General features: G+C 38.5%; 1 pseudogene; it reads right to left on the reverse strand.

Moving 5' to 3' along the window:
- Window positions 1-1,759: 1,759 nt before the first annotated feature.
- Window positions 1,760-20,083, reverse strand: LOC107724487 (zinc finger MYM-type protein 2-like; annotated as a pseudogene).
- Between the last annotated feature and the right edge of the window lie 224 nt (window positions 20,084-20,307).

Here is a 20,307-nt window from a genome sequence, read left to right on the forward strand (position 1 = left end):
TAAATTTTGACGATTTTTATTTTCATTTTTAGGTGAACTACCTCTTTAGGGCCTTTTCACCAAGGTGGATAACTATAAAGTTTTAAGAAGCGCTCTAATTATTAATAATTAATTATTATTAATTCTATGAGAATAGGGTCCACCGCACCACATCTATAAGAATAACGACAGAGAGGAATGAAATCCCTGCAATCACTTTCAGAAGAAATTTTTTTTCCAGCTGATGAACAATAAAAACAGTACCAACAAGTCAGAATCCATTGCTGCTTTAGAGCTTGAGCATTTAAAGCAGCAGGTGACAAAACTACAATGTGCGCTTATGTATAATAAACTGAATGTTACCATGCGTTGGTGTAGACGCTAACAGAGTTATTGTTGTAGTTACCGTTCTTGGTGTGAATGGGCTTTTTAATCAACTTCTGAACAGCTTGATATGAACAGCTTGATAGGGTAATCAATATACAGCTTACTGTATATTGTGCTGGCATAGGAAAAAGCATTTTAATATGGGGAAAAAAATTGAGGCAATTTAGGGATCAATTGAGGCAAATGTCTGAATGTCTTTATAAAACTAAAATAAATTGAATTAAAAAAATTTTTTTTTTTAAAAAGTCCAAAAGACGAACAAATTTCTTAAACAGCAGGATGCACCTTATAAAGTTTGCGATATTTAGAGTTGTTTTGCTCTACAGTGGCTTTTTTGAAGAACTTTTTGGACACTACTTTTTTTTTTTTTTTAAAGTTTTTAATAACTTTACTGTTATATTAAAAAGTAAAGAATATTCAAACTTTGTAATGGTACTATACATCGTTCTGTGCATTAATCTAGTGGATCTTTTCACCTCTTCATGAACTTTTTCTTTAAGCTGCATGGTTTGAGTTATTAATGTTTACTGCAAAAAAAAAGTGTAATACAGAATACCGAAGTATAATCATTTTCAAAACCCCATACACCTAATGATGAGCTTGGCTTAACAAGCACAAAACATCTTCACTCGCATCTTTTAAGTTACACACTTCTAACCCTTACAATCCAATGGATTGTAATTGTTAATCCTAATTAAACCGAAAACACATTTTTAAAAGGGTCTTAAGGTAAACCAGTATGAGACCAAGAAATTAGCTAGTAATTTATTGAAAGAAAAGGTCAAGGAAATAATTGTAAAAACCATGAAAACATAAACCCCACTGACTTGTACCTTATAAATAAATCACTTTTACTCTTGCATAAGCTAAGTGTTTTGAACATAGCGTTTAATGTGCTTTGTGCACACGCACATCCTTCAAATTACTCAACTCCAGGAAGGGTACAGAGCAAATTCTATGACAATGCTTAAACATTGACAACATGTCTCTGCTTATCGGTGTAATCAGCGTAACGCTGCGGATGAAATTCAAAGTCAAATTTCATATACTTGATTGTTCAGAGGAATAGTTTCACACTTAAAGGTTCAATGCCAGTAACGTATTGGCTGCGCAGCACTAACTCCTGTCCAATCCACTCCAAAACAACAAGAAAGGGGAGGGGAAATAGACACACGCACATTCACAAACACACTCATACCACTCGCACAAAGAGGTCCAGGGCTGCAGCAGGTTTTTTTGCACACATGGCACAGCGTCCAACACACACACCCTGCCCTGCCATTAGAAAATCTTGGACTCTCTCTTTAACAGACGTCAATCAACAGTAATAAATAAATTTTATCTTTAGAAGGCTTTGTTGGGCAGGAAGAAAAAATAAAAAAATAAAACGCCATCCTCCTTGAATCCATTACTTTACAGGACCAAAGTTCCTGTCTTCTGTCTGCTAACAGACTAGACTGTTAGCAGAAATATTTTCAGACCACAGTGGCCTCACAAGTAATGCTACATGAACCAAAGTTTCTAACAAATTGAAAAGAAGGAGGGGGGGAGAAGAGGAAGAAGAAAGCAGCATCCTGTAGGTCAAGTTTCTCGAGAAAACCTCAACTCCTCAGGGTCAGGGTCTTTGGGAAGACTGATCTGAATCAGCATAATCCCACCAATATTAATATCCATCCTGACATCAGCTCTTAGCAGTATTGGGATCAGTGTGTTTAAAAGGAGAAAGACAGGGTGTGACATGGAAAGCAGCTCGTCGGTGATGCACAGGGTGTCATGACAGCATAGTAAGAAGTCTTCAGTGCATCAGCCTCTAAATTCCCTCCTCTTCGTGCTGGTTGTCCTTATAGATATCTCTGACCAGCAGCACTCGAGTCAGGAGCCTAGCCAAAGCGCTCTTCTCTAGAGGCGTCGAGCTGAACCACAGCGGACTGTCCGAGGAAGCAGAGACCTCTGGCTTCATGTACAAAAAATCGGTCCTCTGTCTCACAGACTCTGGGCTGAGAAGAGAGAAAGAGAGATGATGTCAGATCCCATTGGGTCCATTTAATATGAATAGAGATTCAGTGATTATTAGAAACCTGGCTGATACCAAAAAGACAATTATTTAAAACACACACACAAAATCAGTAGCTTTAAAAAGTAATTTCAGGAAACACAGCATGTAATGTATAAAAAAATAGATACTCATTTTGAGACTGGCTAAAGATTTAAAACAATTAAAAGTTATTACATTTTTATCATCATTAGCTTTGAGTGATGTCAAAAATAATCTAAATGCAAAATGAGCAACAATTAAATATACAATATCTATGGATAGATAGATAGATAGATAAATAGCCTCTATCGCTATTTACAATTAATGCAAATAGCCACTGCCTTAATAATAATAAAAAAAAAAAACATCTAAATGTTGCAAATGCAAATAAATTTTATTTCTGTTTCTGTGTGTTGCTTTGACGAAGTGAAGAAAGTGTCAGCGAAGGTCGGAGAACCTGTCACTCTAAACCCTGATGTTGAAACAGAGGTGATCTGATACTGTGGACATTTGGAACTAAAAACTGTCACATAAAGCCGACTCAGGAACGACTAGTATTAATGAGAGATCACAAACACCACAGATACAGACTTTGGACTTTTTCAACTACAGATCATCAACGAAGAATGGACCAGATACAGGAGATTCAATGCGACTGATTCTGGTGAGTAGAATAACATTTATTATAATAACTAGGATATGTATTATTTTTTAACAAACAGGCGTTTTCCACACATTTTTAGATGCGACATGTGAACAGCCCCTAAAAAAACGCAAATAGGTGGTGCAAGTCTGTATCTTAAGTCATTCATTGAATCATTTATTTCAAATGATTCATTCAAATGGCTGATTCATTTAGAAAGGAAACAAGTGACATGAATGTCTTTATGAATGGATCATAGAATCATTGACTCACTCGATTCATTCAAAGACAGATTCATTCATGAATGAAACACTGCAATGTTGCTCTGAGACACACAAATTCGTCTCTTTGTTAGGAACTATTTTCGCTGGTGAAAGACAAAATTGTGTCTAAAATAAAACTTACTCTGTATTAACTTCATATTTGTTGAACTGTTAAATAAAATCGATTATCACATTTAAATGCAAAATGAGCAACTGGGCAACAATTAAATATACAATATCTACGGATAAGATCAATTAAATACATAATTGTAAAAAAAAATAATAATAATAAAATAAAAGAGAGAAATTTTATAATAAAACAATTATGCTCTCCACTGCATAATAATTAGATATACACTACTGCTGAAACGTTTCGGGTCAGTAAGATTTTTTTTTATGTTTTGAAAAGTATCTTATGCTCACCAAGGATGCATTTAAAAAATGCAGTGAAAACAGTAAAATTATGAAATATTATTACAGGCACAGCTCTTTACAGTCAGTTTTATATGTCCTCATAGTACAAGTGTCAACACCATGATTCAGGATGTGAACAGCAAATGTTATAATCATTGGACACTGCTTAGTTTAGAACAATTTGAATTAGCTAATCATGGTCTTGGGTTGCGCTTTCCCACCAAAATAGTGCTGGTGCTTGGCCAGGGGATCAGCAAACCTCTTTTACATGAAGTTCTTCAAATGCATGACAAACAAGAAATTTTTATACATTACTCACCACTTCGAAAGGTAAAGCTCATACAGTCTGCACTCATGTTTCTTAAGAGGACAGTGAGCAGATCCTCCTGAACCACTGTCCGCCTCAAAGTTTGAGTCACAGTCGTCTTTACGCCTCCTCTTACTTCCTGATTGCTCTATGGAAGAAGAGACAAGGTTCATCATAGAGTACAGAACAGACAAAACAAGACAAAACAGCTCAAACAGAAATGTATTACTAAACACAAAAGCATGACAATAAAAATTGGTTGCAGAATAATAGCAATACTAATGAATAATGTATGAATTATGCTATGTATAATGCTTCAGATGAACACACCGTGCTGCTCCTGTGAGATGGAGGGGATGCGTATACAGACGGTGGTCTCGTGGCTGTGTGGTTTGGAACTGCTTGGGCCGTAGACATTTCCAAACGAGAGGCGTAAGTGCTGTTCAGTGGTGCGGAGACCAAAGTATTTGGTGTTGAGATAAAGGAGAGATCTCAGCAAGACAGAGGGCGTCTGCTCCCCAATCTGCCCACTGCTCCACAGATACTGCTCTTCAACACGACCCCACCGAGAACCTCAACAGAAAACCACTCACAGTTACAAACTGATATTTAGAATCAGCAACAAAATTAGACAACATTCGAAATCAGGCTAAAGAAAGATAATTTATGTCCTCATAGTTGGATTGAGTCAACAGCTCTTCAGAATGTGAACAGCAAGTTATAATCACTGGACATTTCAAAACGTCAGTCACATTACAATAATCTCTTCACACTTTTAAACATATTAGTGCTTTTACCATCAGGAAGGACACTGGGTTGCCAGTCTTTGAGGAGCTTGTTCAGTTCTTCCCCAAACATGTGGTACTGCGGGTCACCAAAGAGGTCATCCGTCCTTCCTTTATCTTGTAAATGCTACAAAACAAAATATTGGAACACAAATAATACAACACCTTGATTGCAAGACAAATGCTCTTAAGAACAGGTGACTGGTCAGTCTCCAATAAGCAGTCTGATGTGTCCTCATAGCAAAAGCATCAACAGCATGTTTCAGGATGTGAACAGCAAATTATATAAATCACTGGATACTGCTTAGACCAGGAGAGCTCAAGCGAAGACCTAGTTTGCATCAGAGTTTAGTTTTAAATACAGCTTAACTACTTAATCATAGTCTCTTTAGTTCTCCTTTTCAATTGGTGGGAACTTTAGTGTTGAACTAGGAGTAAGATGTTGGGATGCCCAATATATATTGGTACCATATTAGCAGGGGTGCACATAAGCTTTTCTTGTCTGGTTCTTGTGAGAGCACCTGGAAATCTGGTTTGGTGCTCACACGACACAGTGTGACTCATCAAATGTAACGAACTAAAAAAATTAAGTAAAATAATTATAACTATTATTAATGATTTTATTTTTATAGTTTATTTTTAAAACAAAAAACAATAATAAATTGTGATAATACTATTATATTTTAAAATAAAAAGTGAATATTAAATAAAAATGAAATTATTTTATAGTACACTTAAATTCAATGCTAATATTTACATTTTAATTTTTCTTATTTTTTACTCGTTTAGTTATTTATATGAATTTTCATAATTTTCAAACCTAAAATCAGTGAACTTTTATTTTGGCGAAGTGTGTCAGTGAATGAAATGTCACAGTTTTGTGTTTTGCTCTGTAACCGGTAGCGCATAGCCTAGATTTATGCTTTCAGTTCGAATGGAAATCTTATAAAGTATTACAGTTTGTCGATCTAAAAGGGTGATTGTCCATTAACAGCTTTCAGTCATGTTGGTATGCAAATGAGCAGTCTGAACTTATTTACCCAGAGTATTTTTTATTTTGATTGCGTATGCGCAGTTGTGCACCACTTATGTGCACCCCTGCATATTAATCACACATATAAGCTTTTTTAGTTATCGGCATCGGCCAACATTGGATATTTAATTGAGCATGCTTATTTCCCTTCTTTTTACATTTATATTCTTTATCATCTAATACTTACTAAAATGTTATCTTTAAAATCACAAATTTAATACTTTTAATAAATTACATGTAATTTGTACATTTTAGCAAACCTCAAAATGAATATCAATTTTCATACTGTACACTGTAATGCTGTAATTCTTAAATTTAGTATAGTTTCAGTAGTCCAGTTTAGTACAGGGGTGTCCAAACTCGGTCCTGGAAGGCCGATATCCTGTAGAGTTTTGCTCCAACTTGCCTCAACACACCTGCCTGGAAGTTTCTAGTATGCCTAGTAAGACCTTGATTAACTGGTTCAGGTGTGTTTGATTAGGGTTGGAACTAAACTCTGCAGGACACTGGCCCTTCTGGAGCAGGATTGGACACCTTGTATAGCCCTACTCTGGAGAAAAGCCTGCATATATGAATTTTTATGAATGTATATTGGGTTTCCATAAGCAAAGCATTAATTAATTTTAAATGCAGAGGTTTACTAAAGTGCAACATTTCAATCTCTACTCCATTTTTTTTTTAATCAAGTGGCTCTGCTCTCGAAGGATCCTCATTTACAGCGTTAATGGACAACAATCATGTGCATAAAGGCTGTAGACAGTCTCACCTTCTGGATGCCGAGACACAAGTAAAGGAGGCTGTCTGGAGTATAGCGCTCCCCATGGGGCCGACGCACCTCTTTGACAAAGTGAGATAAAGACTGATTCAGCTCGGCTGGGCTCAGGGACAGGAGACTAACTGTTCAACAGACACACACACACACACACACATACACACAAAAAAACACCTTAAACAACATCAGTACAGCATACAGAAACATTTAAGATTATCTTGAGGATTTTTAAAATGCTTGTTCACACAAACATGATATAAAGGACCCCCTTGAAAAAAAGATGATGCATCTCAAGGGGTTTATCCCAAAGAATAAAACTTGTTGCAATAAAGCCTGTTTTTACAAAAGTCTGATTCTATGTTCAATTCAGAAGAATGGAAAAAAAGTGCCCTCATAACTCAAAGTGATCAACAAAACTGTTTCAGAATGTGAACAGCAGTGAAGTTATAATCATTGAGCACATTCAAACCAAACAAAAGTCTCTCAACAAACCATCCGAGCTTAAAAATGTCCCTGGGTCATTCTGGCATTACAATTAACAAATCAAACTGAATTAACTAATTTAAGTTAGTAAGAAGATCATTAATACCTTGTTTCCTCTCCTTTCCTTTGGACGGGCTGGACGGTGAGGCTTCAGATGTGGCCCATCTCCTCCATGCATTTAAGCCGTATCTGGTGTTCAAGAAGAAAGAGCTGTCTGCTGCGGAGGACTCTACCGTTGGTGACGAGGATAATGAGGATGAAGACTCTTCCTCTACTGCCCGCCTCTTCTGGCCCTGCTGCAACAGTAGGTCAGAAACATCAGCATACACACAGTCATTGTTAACAATCACCCTCTGTGATGCCACAAGCCTCATATAGAACCTCAACAATCACGACACATCAGCATGTGAACAGCAAATGGATTTCTAATCACAGGACAGCACTGGATGCAGTGATATAGGGGTAGATGACGTGTTCATTACCCTCCTGGTTCTGGGCCGAGGCGTCTTCTCTTTCTCCTCCGACAGGATTGGAGGCAATGAGAAGAGTGTGTCTGTATCCAGACACTCAACCAGGATGGGCTCTGATGCTGAAACAGACCAGAGCAACACTTCTTTACTATGTATAATTATGATATTTGGAAACAGTGATTATATATTCAGAATGTTTAACAGAGAAATATACTTTTACTATTTAATGTAGGCTTTGTCAAGATTGCAAAAGGCAAAATATTATAAAAAGGTCATTAGTCTTTCGCAATAGCATGTGAGTTCCTTTAGCGCTATTGTACCAAGGGGCATGTCCTTCTCCAGGTCCAAATCAGGTTCATACTTGTCTTCTTCCTCCTCTTCTGAGCTGCCACTGCCATTTTCATGTTTTACACTTTCCATCTTCACTTCTCTACTGCTCTTTTCACATTTGATGTCTAGAAAAAGAGAAGAGGTTTTCGGATTTACAAATGTTGTATCATTTCATAAATGTTGCAGGATAAATGGAGGGGAATGACAGGCTTATGAGGGTAGAAGTATAAAATTGACACTAGAGAGTGTCACAAAGCTGAGAAATGAGAACCAACAACAGCAGCTAATTGCTGAGGTGAAGGCAGTGATGTTACAAACACAAGTAGAGTCCTGCTTCAGTCTGTCAAAGGTAGACAGCTCCTAACATGTTCTTACTTGAGCATTTGGGTTTCTCATCTTCTTGTGCAATCACTTCAGCCATCGCTATTAGATCAGCTTCCAGAGGGTCAGAGGGGACTTTGGCTTTGAGCTCACTGATGGTCTTCAAAATCTGCTCAGCGTTCTGCAGCGTGGTTGGTAGAAACACTGGTACAGGCACCTGAAATTACCAAAACACAGAGGCAATGAGGGTCATTTCTATGAGGTAAGGCATGTTGCCATTATATATTTTCAGAACATTCTCATGTTTGAGTAACATAAAATAAATAGATAAAGGAATAATAAAATATATCAATTAAAAAAAGAGACAAAATTCAGTATAAGTTATAATAAAACATTTATGTTTTATACATTATCAATTTAATTTAAACAAACAAAAAACATGAATTAATAAAATAATATTATATGCACAATATGAACCATTTTCACAAATCGACTTGACTACGAATTGTACTGTATTTTCAACTGGAAGAGAAACCTGACTGACATAAACTTACTGTAACTACATGTACATGTATCTAAAAATATTGCAATTACAAACAATGTGACACTTTGATTCTGTGAGGGAGCTCTTACCGGTACAGGTATTGCAATAGGAGTGGGCGTGGCCTGAGCATAGAGGTTCATGGGAACTGGGATGTAAACGGGAACAGGGATTGGAACAGGAACATACTCCTTTCCTGAGCCCTCCACACCTGCCTCATCTGAGGAGAAGCAAAGACAGAAGCACATAAACCTCCATCTTTTCCAGAAAAAGTTTGTGCAGTTTTACTGTCACAGAGCAGAAGGTGCTCACCTGTCTGCAGTAGTTTGCTCTGCATGTGGGGTTTGCAGTAGGTTGCCTTGGTCATAGTGAGGGGCTTACAGAGCACAGCTTTATTTTTCACATCCTTCAGGATCCCTCCCCCAGCATACGATACAGGCCCCTGAGTAAACGACTGCAACAGTCACAATAAGAACGGACTAAAATCAATCTAAACGACTACGCAACATGCCAATTTGTAGCTTCTTGTGTTTAAAAATGATTCAGTCAAAACTGACAGCACCCTCACCATCTTAGATGCTTGGGTTGCTCCTACAAACCCTGTAAATGGACCAAAGGATTTCATTTTAAACATGACAGCATGATTCAGACATGCACATTTGCAGGGGGTTTTAAATTGTACCTAAAGCTGTGTTTTCTGGGCCTTTCTGTGTGGCCATGTTGGGCTCGTTCTGTTGGCAGTAGAAGCGCAAAAGACACTGCTGGTCACAGAAACGCTTCATCTCTTCACGCCACTGCACAGACTCCGTCAGGTTCCCCTGTACCTTACAGCAGTCGCAGCGCGCCGCCTAGTGGACATGGCACAGAAATGCAGGGATTTCAAAGTACTGCAGCACAGATGATTAGAACCAATAATATAAGAAATAGTTCAAAATATGCAGGATCTCTGATAAGAAATAAGTTAATCCCTCATAATAGACATACATTTAATGGGTATATTTTAATCTAGAGGAGGCCATTTTTGTCAGCTTAACAAAATATGTCAGTCCCCTGCCTCCCCTGTGGTCTGTGAAGAAGCAGCACCACTGCCAGGGCTTGATCACATGATCCCAAAGTTATGAATGATCAAATTAGACAAGAAGATCAGTGTACCTTGTAGTACCAGTCGTGAAACTTTTTAGCACACGTCTCACTGCAGAAGTCCCTGCTGACTCCGTCTATTTGTTTGGTGAGAGATTTCTTACACATCTGGGTGCAGTGGTTGCAAGTGACACACTTCAGGCCCAGACGCCTGGCGAAATCCTGCTTGAACAGTAACTTACATCCTGCAGAGCGAACAAAAACACTGCCTGAAATATCACTCCTGTCATGATGGATAAATGTAGTAAAGTTTAATATATCAAATATGTCAAATTCACTAGAACACTGTCCTCAGACCCTAAAGATAAAACCACAACATGTCATGATGTGAACAGCAGTAGATTTAATCACAGGACAATGTACTGTTAAACTCAGACAGAAATTCAGAACAGAATAATGACCTTCACTACAAAAGGGCCTCTTCACACCCGAAAACTTCACAGTCTCATGCAGAGTCTTCTCTTCCTGACAGTATTCACAGAACGTCACTATGCAGTGGAGCTTCTTGTAGTCCCCACAACAGGTCTTACTGCAGAACTGATACACCTTATCCTGCAGGGATCAGATATAAAGCACACTTTAATCTTTGGCTACTCAAATCCTTAAAAGAACAGTTCGTCCAAAAATTTTAATTACACCATAATATGCTTGCCCTCAATCAACATCAACATTTGCTTGGACTACTTTAATAGTGCTTAGATGTGTCCTTTGTATCCAGATCTTTCAAGTCTCAAGATCCCATGCTGTTATATGATCTGTAATTTGATTTTGAATTAATTTTGAGGGAAATACTCCTTTAAAGGTTTACATCTAAAAAAAAAAAAAAATGGGCTAGTTGAAATGTGTGTGCGAGGATCTCACCTCCCACTCCAGAATCTCTGGCTTCAGGTTGAAGGAACCACGACAGTAGTTACATTTCAGCTGGATGTTCTCAGAAGCTGAAGCAGGAAATTGCCCATTGGCTGATGTTTGGATGGTGGCATTCTGCAGGAGACATTTGGATAATAAAGCCACCAGCAGAACATTACCATTTCGTACTTAGACATTCCTAAGATTTAATGACGCATTTATAAATGGTGAAATGGCTTAGTGTAATTCTCAAATCACAAAGCCTGGGATTTAATTAAATAGATGCTGCGTTTCCCAGAGTGAATCGCTCCACTGTGTTCATTTACATGTGTGCCGCTCATGAGCCGGTGTCTCAAAGCAGCTCCACACAAACGCATCTCTGCTCTGAGTTTAGCTCGCTTACAACGTGCATTTGAGTACAAAGGTGAAAAAATTTGGATAGCTATAAATATTAATATTACAGCTGTACTGTAAAAAAAACTAATTATATTATTTAAATTTGATTTTGCATTCAAATATATTAATATAGTAATACTTCTAATTGTTTATTTTGTAACATTATTAAATTAATATTGCGTTTCTGCTGACCATCGATGAGTAAAAAGTGGTTCGCTGTTGCACGACTAGGCAGGTAGTTCCCACAATGTTCGCAGCAGTTCATGATGAGCCCGTTAGCCATACGGTAACGATTAAAGCATGTGTCACTGCAGATCTTGTGGGTCACGTTCTTAAAGCTCACCTCATGTCGAATCTGGAGAAGATACAAAAAGACGTACATCAAAAAATGCATTGTAATCAATGTGCATTAAAAAGTAATAGATTAGTATAACGTTATAAAATCAACACATTGACTACTAAATTGGTGTAATGGTCGCTGCTGTTCCCAAGGTGATCAGCATGGATACACCACAAATACATTCAAGGATGGCAGTAACCTGCTCGAAAATGATATTCTACAATGGACAACAATGAAAGGTGGGTGAAAATGACAGTACTTGGGTTTTTCATCCAGGTGCAATGAACTCGTATTACAGATGCACTGAATGTGTGCACTGATTCTGAGCATCCTTCCTCAATGGAAGCACATCCAAATGCAAGAGTCCAGTGCTCTACTGTGAGCAAAAATTATTTAGGGGAACAAGCTCCAATGCAATCAAAACAAATGTATCTACATAATACCATCAGGATAAAGCAGATTACATCATTTGCAGAGTATACAACCTAGCTGACTTTAATGGGAATAATCCAGCTCTATCATGTCACACTAGTCACAATTATTTAATATTCACATAAAAAATATTTAAGTGAGCCTTCACCATAGAATTCATGAATTCACCATTATCACCCAGTTCACAATGACTGCCTTTCAGCCATCATCGGTGCAGCTCTTATTAGTTAGGCCTACTGGGCGAACACCATGTAACAAAATTCATTATTAAAGGGGTCATATGACGTTGCTAAAAAGAACATTATGTTGTGTATTTGGTGTAATGATCAAAACTTTCTAAGTAGGATTGGTAAATTAGTGTACAGGCATATTACTATTACTATTATAAAAAAAATAAGGAGTGCACAAACACTCGGTTGTTCATTGGAGATGTGGGCGTTGTAGATTGTACATTGTAAAAGCGGGGTTTAAGTGGCCTAAATGATCTGTCATTTTCAAACGGAGGTCCAGTCATGACATTTACATTAAACCTTACAGGGTCAAAACATTTATAAAAAAAAAAAAAAGAAACATTCAAAGATTAATTGTTTACAATAATCTGAAACATGAAAATAGACATTAGAATGTAGAAATTTGAAAATTTGAATTAGAAAATAGACATCTGTAACATTAGAAAATAGACAAATGTTCATTTACTGCCAACTTCAAAAACCATTACTTCATTAGACTTCATTAGATACATTAAATACATTCAAACAGTTTTGAAAATATGATTCATACACTACTCTTCGAAAGCTTGGGGTCAGTATATTTTTGTTTTTCAAAGAAGTATCTTGATTTTCACCAACGCTGCATTTATTTGACCAAAAATATTTTGTATATTTAGCATAGAAATTTTGATAGCACTTTATTTTACAGTTCCATGTAGTTATCTTATATACAGTACAGTTATACAGTATTATCCAGTACTTTCTTAGGTAGGTACATTGTAAGTACATGCAAGTACACATACTGTAAAATAGAGCAACCCAAATTTTTAAGGTTTTTATATATTTAAATTGTTTATTCCTGTGACGCAAAGCTGAATTTTCAGAATCATTACTCCAGTCTTTAGTGACACAAGATCTTTCAGAAATTATTCTAATATGCTGATTTGAAGCTCAAAAAAAATTTCTTATTATTATCAATAGGGATGCACCGATACCACTTTTTCCAGTACTCGCCCGATACCGATACTTTTATTTTTGGTACTTGCCGGTACAGAGTACCGATACCAATATTTGATTCATTGCATACATATACTTCGCAGACATCTCTAATAACTCCATTCTGCTGTCTGTTGTCGGTGTTTCTTTGTCTGAATATGGCACTTATCACATGCTGTGTGGTATTGGCGTTTGGTATCGGGGCATTTTAACGAGTACGAGTACAGGAGCTCAATATCGGGCCCGATACCGATACCAGTATCGGTGCATCCCTAATTATCAATGTTGAAAACAGTTGCTGGATTTTTTTAAGAAAGTTAAATAAAAATCTTATAAATATTAAAAATGTAACTTCCTTACCATCAATTTACTGTAATTTCTTAAAAAATATTACTGACCCCAACATTTGAATAGTAGAATGAATATATGAATATATACATACATATATATATATATATATATATATATACATAGAGCGAGAGAGAGAGAGAGATGTTGTTCTTGTCAGTGCAATTGAAAGAATCTAATGACCTTTGTTATGAATCAAGCATCTTTACCTGTGTCTAAATGTTTGTCGGAGCATATAAAAAAAAAATGCAAGCACAGAGTCCTGGATTCCTGAATTGGCAATCTGCTTAACGCCTTATCCTAACCAGGCTAAAGAATATTTCTTATAGAAGATATCTGTATGTCAAACAAATGTTTGACAAAATCAAAGAAAATAATTTGCAGACATAGTAATGTTTGCAGCTGGTTATTATGACTATGGGAGATTCAAACAAAATCAAAAAGTATAGCAGAATGTAAATTGTCTGACCTCAGTGAGCGTTCCACAGACGGTGCACTTTGTTTTGAGCTGGTTCTTCTGAGGATTCTGTTTGTTTTCATAAGCTGCCAAGCAGCCTGTGCTACAGAACTCCTGAAATGATTCACTGGAGTCCACCTGGGCCACTATGGTGCCTCCTTTCATATTGGTAATGTCTCTGATTGGGAGAAAAATTAAACACAAAAGAGAGAATGCTTAAATGAAAAAAAAAAACATCAAACTAATGAGTTTGTACAAACACGAGTGGTTAAGTTGGCACTTCCAGACACGAGATTACGCTCTCAAACTCATTTTAAAAGTCGTACTTCTTGCACATGGTGCAGCTCTTCTTGGGAGCGGGCTTGTGGGAGAAGGCAGACAGGCAGGTTGTCGAACAGAACAGGTGGGACGAGCCCTTGCGCTGGTACGCAGTCTGGCCTTTCTTCAAAGGCTTCTTACAGTTGGCGCATGTGACTTTCATGGTACGCTGCGGCTGCTGGGATCCTGAGGACGACTGGCAGGGTGGTTTGGGCAGAGGAGCTGCAGGAGACGGCGAGTCCACTCCAGGCTGCTTCTGGTTACGGGGAAAAGAGGCCGACTGGGAGATCCATGAATCTAAAGAAGCAAAAAAGGATTTAAATCTCATGTTATGACAAGACCACCGCAAAACCTTCTGTTTGTGAATCTTGGTAACAAAGAATACAACCATAAACTACTGTAAAATAAGCACCTGATTGGACTTTCTATTTTCTAAATGCATAATACAGATTTTATTGTGAACAATTCATCAGTGCGTTTCATTTCTTTTCTTTTTTTTCTGACCTGAATGTTTAATCAAAATGTCATAACTGGACCTTCCTTTGAAAACGACAGACTTCTCTTCTGATCATGCAGGACTTCTCCAATCATTTAGCATTCTTAAACCCACTCCTACAAGCTTGTGCTCATCTGCATCCACTTTTAAATGCAACACCCATCTCAAAAACCAATCAACAACCGACGTATAGGACCAAGTACCTGTCCCATCTTTTTCCTTATTCAATAAACAGTTACATTCTAGATGTATGTCACAAGACGAAAGAAAAGATCTGTCACTGCTTCTGTAACATTTGTGATTTTAAACAACAAAAACAACAGATGCAGAGCCAGAAGTCTGTCAGTGTACCATCTTTCCTACTGTTTCCTACTAAACTCTTCATCTTTGCACTACATGCATTATGAATAATGGTGCACTGCTTTTGGAAACTGAAACCTCTAATACAGATATGGTATTGTTCTGTCTGTACTATAGGGCCCTATGATTTCAGCGATGCGGAAAACGCGGCTGGAATCACAGAATCCAGTCATAACGGAATTTACTGTATAATGCCGAATGTCATGAATTTGCCAAATTTTGGAATGATACATCAAAAGTAGGTCAGTACACTTAAATTAAAACATGACATGGACTAATGTCTGTGAATATTAAGCTGCAAAAATACAATTTTAATATGAATCCTGCATGTTCTGCGAGTCTCTGTGTGAATGAATGATGTAGACGCACAGTTTCGTTTACTACACTGAAGCGTGCGTGACGCTCGCGGTGATTTCAGCGTCTGCCTCCTCAATATACAAGTACATATACACAATCTCTAGATCTACTCTGAGAGTAACTTCATGAACATTTTACCATTTCTTTAGAGTAAAACTATCAAACAACTATCATCATATCAAACAAAAAGAAAGCTCTTCACAGCAACCCGTCAAAATAAAAGTTCGGTTTAATTTGAAGAAACCATGAGAGAAATATTACTTAACGTCATGATACTACTACTACTAATAATTAAATATAATATATAATATTATTAAAATATTATTTTTAAAGGAATATTTACCAGAAAGAAATATTTACCAGAATTTATTTAGCAGAATAATAAAACATATTTCATAGGCCCTAAATTTAATTTTTGTTTAACTTTTAATCAACTGTTTTTTAATATAGTAAGTTTCATGATTTTAATTAATTAGACATACTTTTTGATTAATAAAATTTTATTTAACCATTAAAACAGTCTAGAAAAATTAAAATGGAAAAAAAATGAAATGCAGAAAAATTAAAACAGAAAAAATTTAATTTGGGGAAAAATAATACGGATTTCATAGGGCTCTAGTACTAATGAAGCAAACAATGCAAGCTGTGTGTACATTTATTTTGTGTAAAGGATGACACAGCAGATACATGAGGATGAATTACCAGATCTTTGGTGTGTGCCCGTTTCTCCATTCTGCACAGGCTGGCTCGCAGCACCGATGCGTCCCGGGTTGAACGTGGGTGAAGGTCTGCTGGCTATACCCTGGTTCTGCTGGGCCTCTGGGTTCAGGCTGAATGCACTGCTGATCTGCAGACCATTCTCAGCCCCCTCCAATCCATCCAACCGTGCGGCCGCTGGACCGCCCTCGCCTTTCAGCGACGTCACGTTCGTGATCATGAGGTTTATATCCTCTTGAGCGCACAGAGCCAGTGGCATTGCTGTTGACGTTGCCATGGCAACCGCCGAAGAGTCCGTTCCCAGCGTGGTAACGCTAGTGATTTTGATTTCAGAGTCAGGCTCCGTGCTGCTCAGGGCATCCTCGGCCTCAGGGGGTGGCAGCAAGGAAGAGGCAGCCCCCTTGAGCTCCGAATCCTCCTCGTCGTCAATAACGATTGGCTCGCTTTGGCTTTTGGCTGTTGTGGATGCGGCTGTGCCGGTGGTAGCTGCAGAGGCGGGAGGACTGGGCGCCTTGGAGGAAGCTGTTGCCGTGGTAGCCGACTCCGCACAGTCTTTGGCAGCAGCGAGGGTCTCTGCAGGTGTGGGACTGGGGGGCTGGACTCTCCCCTGAGAGTGAGCAGGAGGCTCTTCCACCAATACTACATCATCATCGTTGTCTTCTGAGGCCTTGGGCAGGTCTGGTGCTGTCTGTGGCTCTTCTGCAGATGGAGTCTGCTCTGTTCTGGGTGTGGTTTCCATATGTCCTTCCCCCTCCTCCTCCCCTGTGACTGTACCTGCCTCCTCAACATCTGCCCTGGCTTCCAAATCTCCATCCATCGCTTAGGCATCAACCTGTTGACACAAACACAATGAGGTCAACAATTACCTGAGGAAGCAAAAAAAGAGCCATGAATAATGATGAATAGATAATAAAATTGGCTTGCGGATCAATAATCCCTTTATTTCGTAAAGATCCTTAACTGGTATGACAAATCCGGCTACAGACTGCCAAAATTTAACAAGTCAGTCTCATTTTAATAATGACAGATGTCAAGATTTGTTCAAGGGATTATTACAAGATCGAATTACAACAAAGGATGTCTAAAAATAAGTGGTGAAGTTCAAATTCTAAATGTAAGGATGTGAAAACAATGTGGAACTTCAAATTCTGAAATCCAATAAAGTGAAAATCATTTGGAACTCTAGAACTCCAATTTATGAAAAACCAAGTGTAAAATGATTTGGAACTATAGATTCGGAGTTTTAAATTCCAAAATGCAAGAAAGTGCACAAGATTTGGAACATCAAATTATTATGATTATTTAAGAACTTCAAATTATGGAAAAACAAGAAAGCAAAAATGATTTGAAACTTTAAATTCTGAAATGCAAGACAGTGAAAAAGATTTATTATCATTATTAATATTATTATTATTGGTTTTTAAAACGTCAAATGATGAACTCTTGAGTCACCAAGTATCCATGACATAATCATAAAATGATCATCACTAAGCAACCAAAATTATTCACAGGCCAGTAAATGAACAGTAACTCTCATATCATTAACACTAGGGCTGGGTATCGATTCAGATGTCCCGATTCGATTCGATTTCGATTCGCAAGCTCTCGATTCGATTCTCGATTTTTTTTATTACATTCAGTGAATATAGTTTTAATACAAATGCTATTGATATTTCTAAAAAATGAACAGTAAACATCAGTTTACAAATGGTGAATTAATAAAAAGAAATTAAGAACCACATGCCTGTATTTTAAACCTATACTTTTTTTTTCGACGTCATTTAAAAAAAACGATTAATCGATTTTTTTTTTTTGCCCAACCCTAATTAACACATGCCCCGTTTAGGCTTTTGATACCGAGCTCAACAAACACCATTTAACCATCTTTGTTGCCATAAAAATGAAATCAATGTCAATCAACATGTCTTTTAAAGTACAAACAAAAAATTAAAAAAGAAACATACTGACATCGAATCTTTTGGTGTCTCTGAAGAAAGTGATGACAAATGTAGATTGCAACAGTTTTAGTCTCCATAATGCACAGTAGAACACAAGAATCAATGTGCTACAACTTTGCATTTGGAAATCTGTATCTGCTATGACATTCCATCCATTGTAAAGACTTTTGGTTGAACTTTAATACATCTGGACTGCAATGCAGAGTTTGGAGTGTATCTCCCTCCATTCCCAGGCTTTAACACTGAATGCCTCATTTCAGCTGAGATCCTAATGTTGATGCAATGCCCGCACAGACTCCTTATGGAGGCAACGCCAAGCAGCACATACAAAAACACTGCTCAAATAGATGTGACACAAACAAGTTAGCATTTTGAATCTGTGGGCTTTCCCTGCAGGCTGATGTCATGATCAGGATGCTGGAGAGAGGAAAGTATATGCAGTGTTACTGATCCACCTCTCAGACGTGATATAAATCACTTGCACATGCGCCATGCCCGTGCCAAGTCTGCATTCTGAGCAACAACGCAACTGTTTTCCAAAGGTCCCCACTAAAACGCATCACAGTTGCATAGCCCCATAAAGCTGCACTTCTCTAGCACCAATTGTGTCAATTCTCAACATAATCAAGTAATTTTTGGGGCTATTCCTACCATTCACCCCTGGGCCGTGCCCTTGACTCCGGACCCTCCGTATCCACACACACACACACACACGACCGCGATCCGTGCGCTGTCAAGGCAACCGGATGACGACGTCAACACGCTGTGCTTCATAGGCTTTCATTATATTCAGGAAACTCAAGGGCCAACGGGTCCGCGAACTTGCTAGGAGAGACCCCCAGGCGGGAGGAGCCTCGCAATATACCCCAGCTGCCCCTTTTCACGCAAAACCCCCGGCCCATGTGTCGCTTGTGCTCCCACCCCCGGCCTCTCTGGCGCATGCAGCCATTGGATTAGCGGCGAACTGGAGGGAGGAGAGCCTCCGAGACTGCGCCATTGTTATTGTAGAGAAAAAAATTAGTCAGAAGTAGTTATAGGCAAGTGATCCCCGCGAGAAAACTGGAGGGAAACTAAATTTGAATTTCATGTATTCGAATAGATGCGTAACGGCGCGCATTTTTGAATAACAACACATATAGAATACTGCGACCAATTTCAACACACTTCTAGCACATTAATACAGAAAATACGTCTGTTTTGCCTATACTTATGACTCCCTTTCGGATTTCTACGAGAACAGTTTTCTTGCTGGTATTACACTTGAGTGAAGGTTTAATTGAAGTTACCCAAGAGCGTTTACCCCTGGCAATCAAAAGGCAATACATGTGGTGCCCTGTGGGGGCGCTGCACTGTTAAGAAACAGCAACTATAGGTGACCAGCCACAAATATTTCACTGCATATTCCAAGCTTGTCCATTTAACTAGGGGCTAAAAGCACATCTAGTATTCAGCTACAAAAACAAGCGATATTTACTAATTGGTAAATCACTTGCCCCCTTCAGTCAGCGGGTAGCACTGCCTCATGTCCGCCATTAGAGAGCGAGCGAAACAATGCGCGACAGCATAGGCAATAGCACCCTGCCACGGCGGAGGAGGGAAATCTCAGGCGGGGTAAAATTGCACGTTAAATTACCCTCGCGCACAAACACAGGTGACCCCGATGGTTTCCTCGGCTCGAGCTCCGCCGCGGACATAGTTGTGAAAACTTTGGCCAATTACGCGCAGTTCAAGCATCAAAACGCCAGAGAAATTCTTACCGGAGTAGAGCTGGAGACGATAGAGCGCCACTTTTGTGCCTTGACATAAATCCTGGCGCGCATGCGTGAAAACGTACTGACGTTCCAGGCGCGTGGAAAGAGAAACGAGCTCTTCGCGCTACTCACACGGGATCGTGCGCGCGCTGGTTTTGGGAAGTTCGACTCGTTTAGAGGAGTCGTTTCTTTCGAACAGTTCCTCTCGATGACTCGGTTCAAAACGATTCGGTGATTCTTTTTACGCCATGACGCAATAACGCGACCACGTGGTCCATGACAGCCCAGCGTGACACCTTACGCTTGTTACGTTTTTGAATGTTAAGTGTTTTTATTCTGATTTCATGTGTTCAAGTTACGTAAATTATAGCTACGATTCAGTTCCTGAAATGTTGTCGTTTGTATGCTAAATAATGTCCA

Source organism: Sinocyclocheilus rhinocerous, unplaced genomic scaffold, assembly GCF_001515625.1.
Source record: "Sinocyclocheilus rhinocerous isolate Xijiao unplaced genomic scaffold, SAMN03320098_v1.1 scaffold64, whole genome shotgun sequence".
NCBI classification, from domain to species: domain Eukaryota; kingdom Metazoa; phylum Chordata; class Actinopteri; order Cypriniformes; family Cyprinidae; genus Sinocyclocheilus; species Sinocyclocheilus rhinocerous.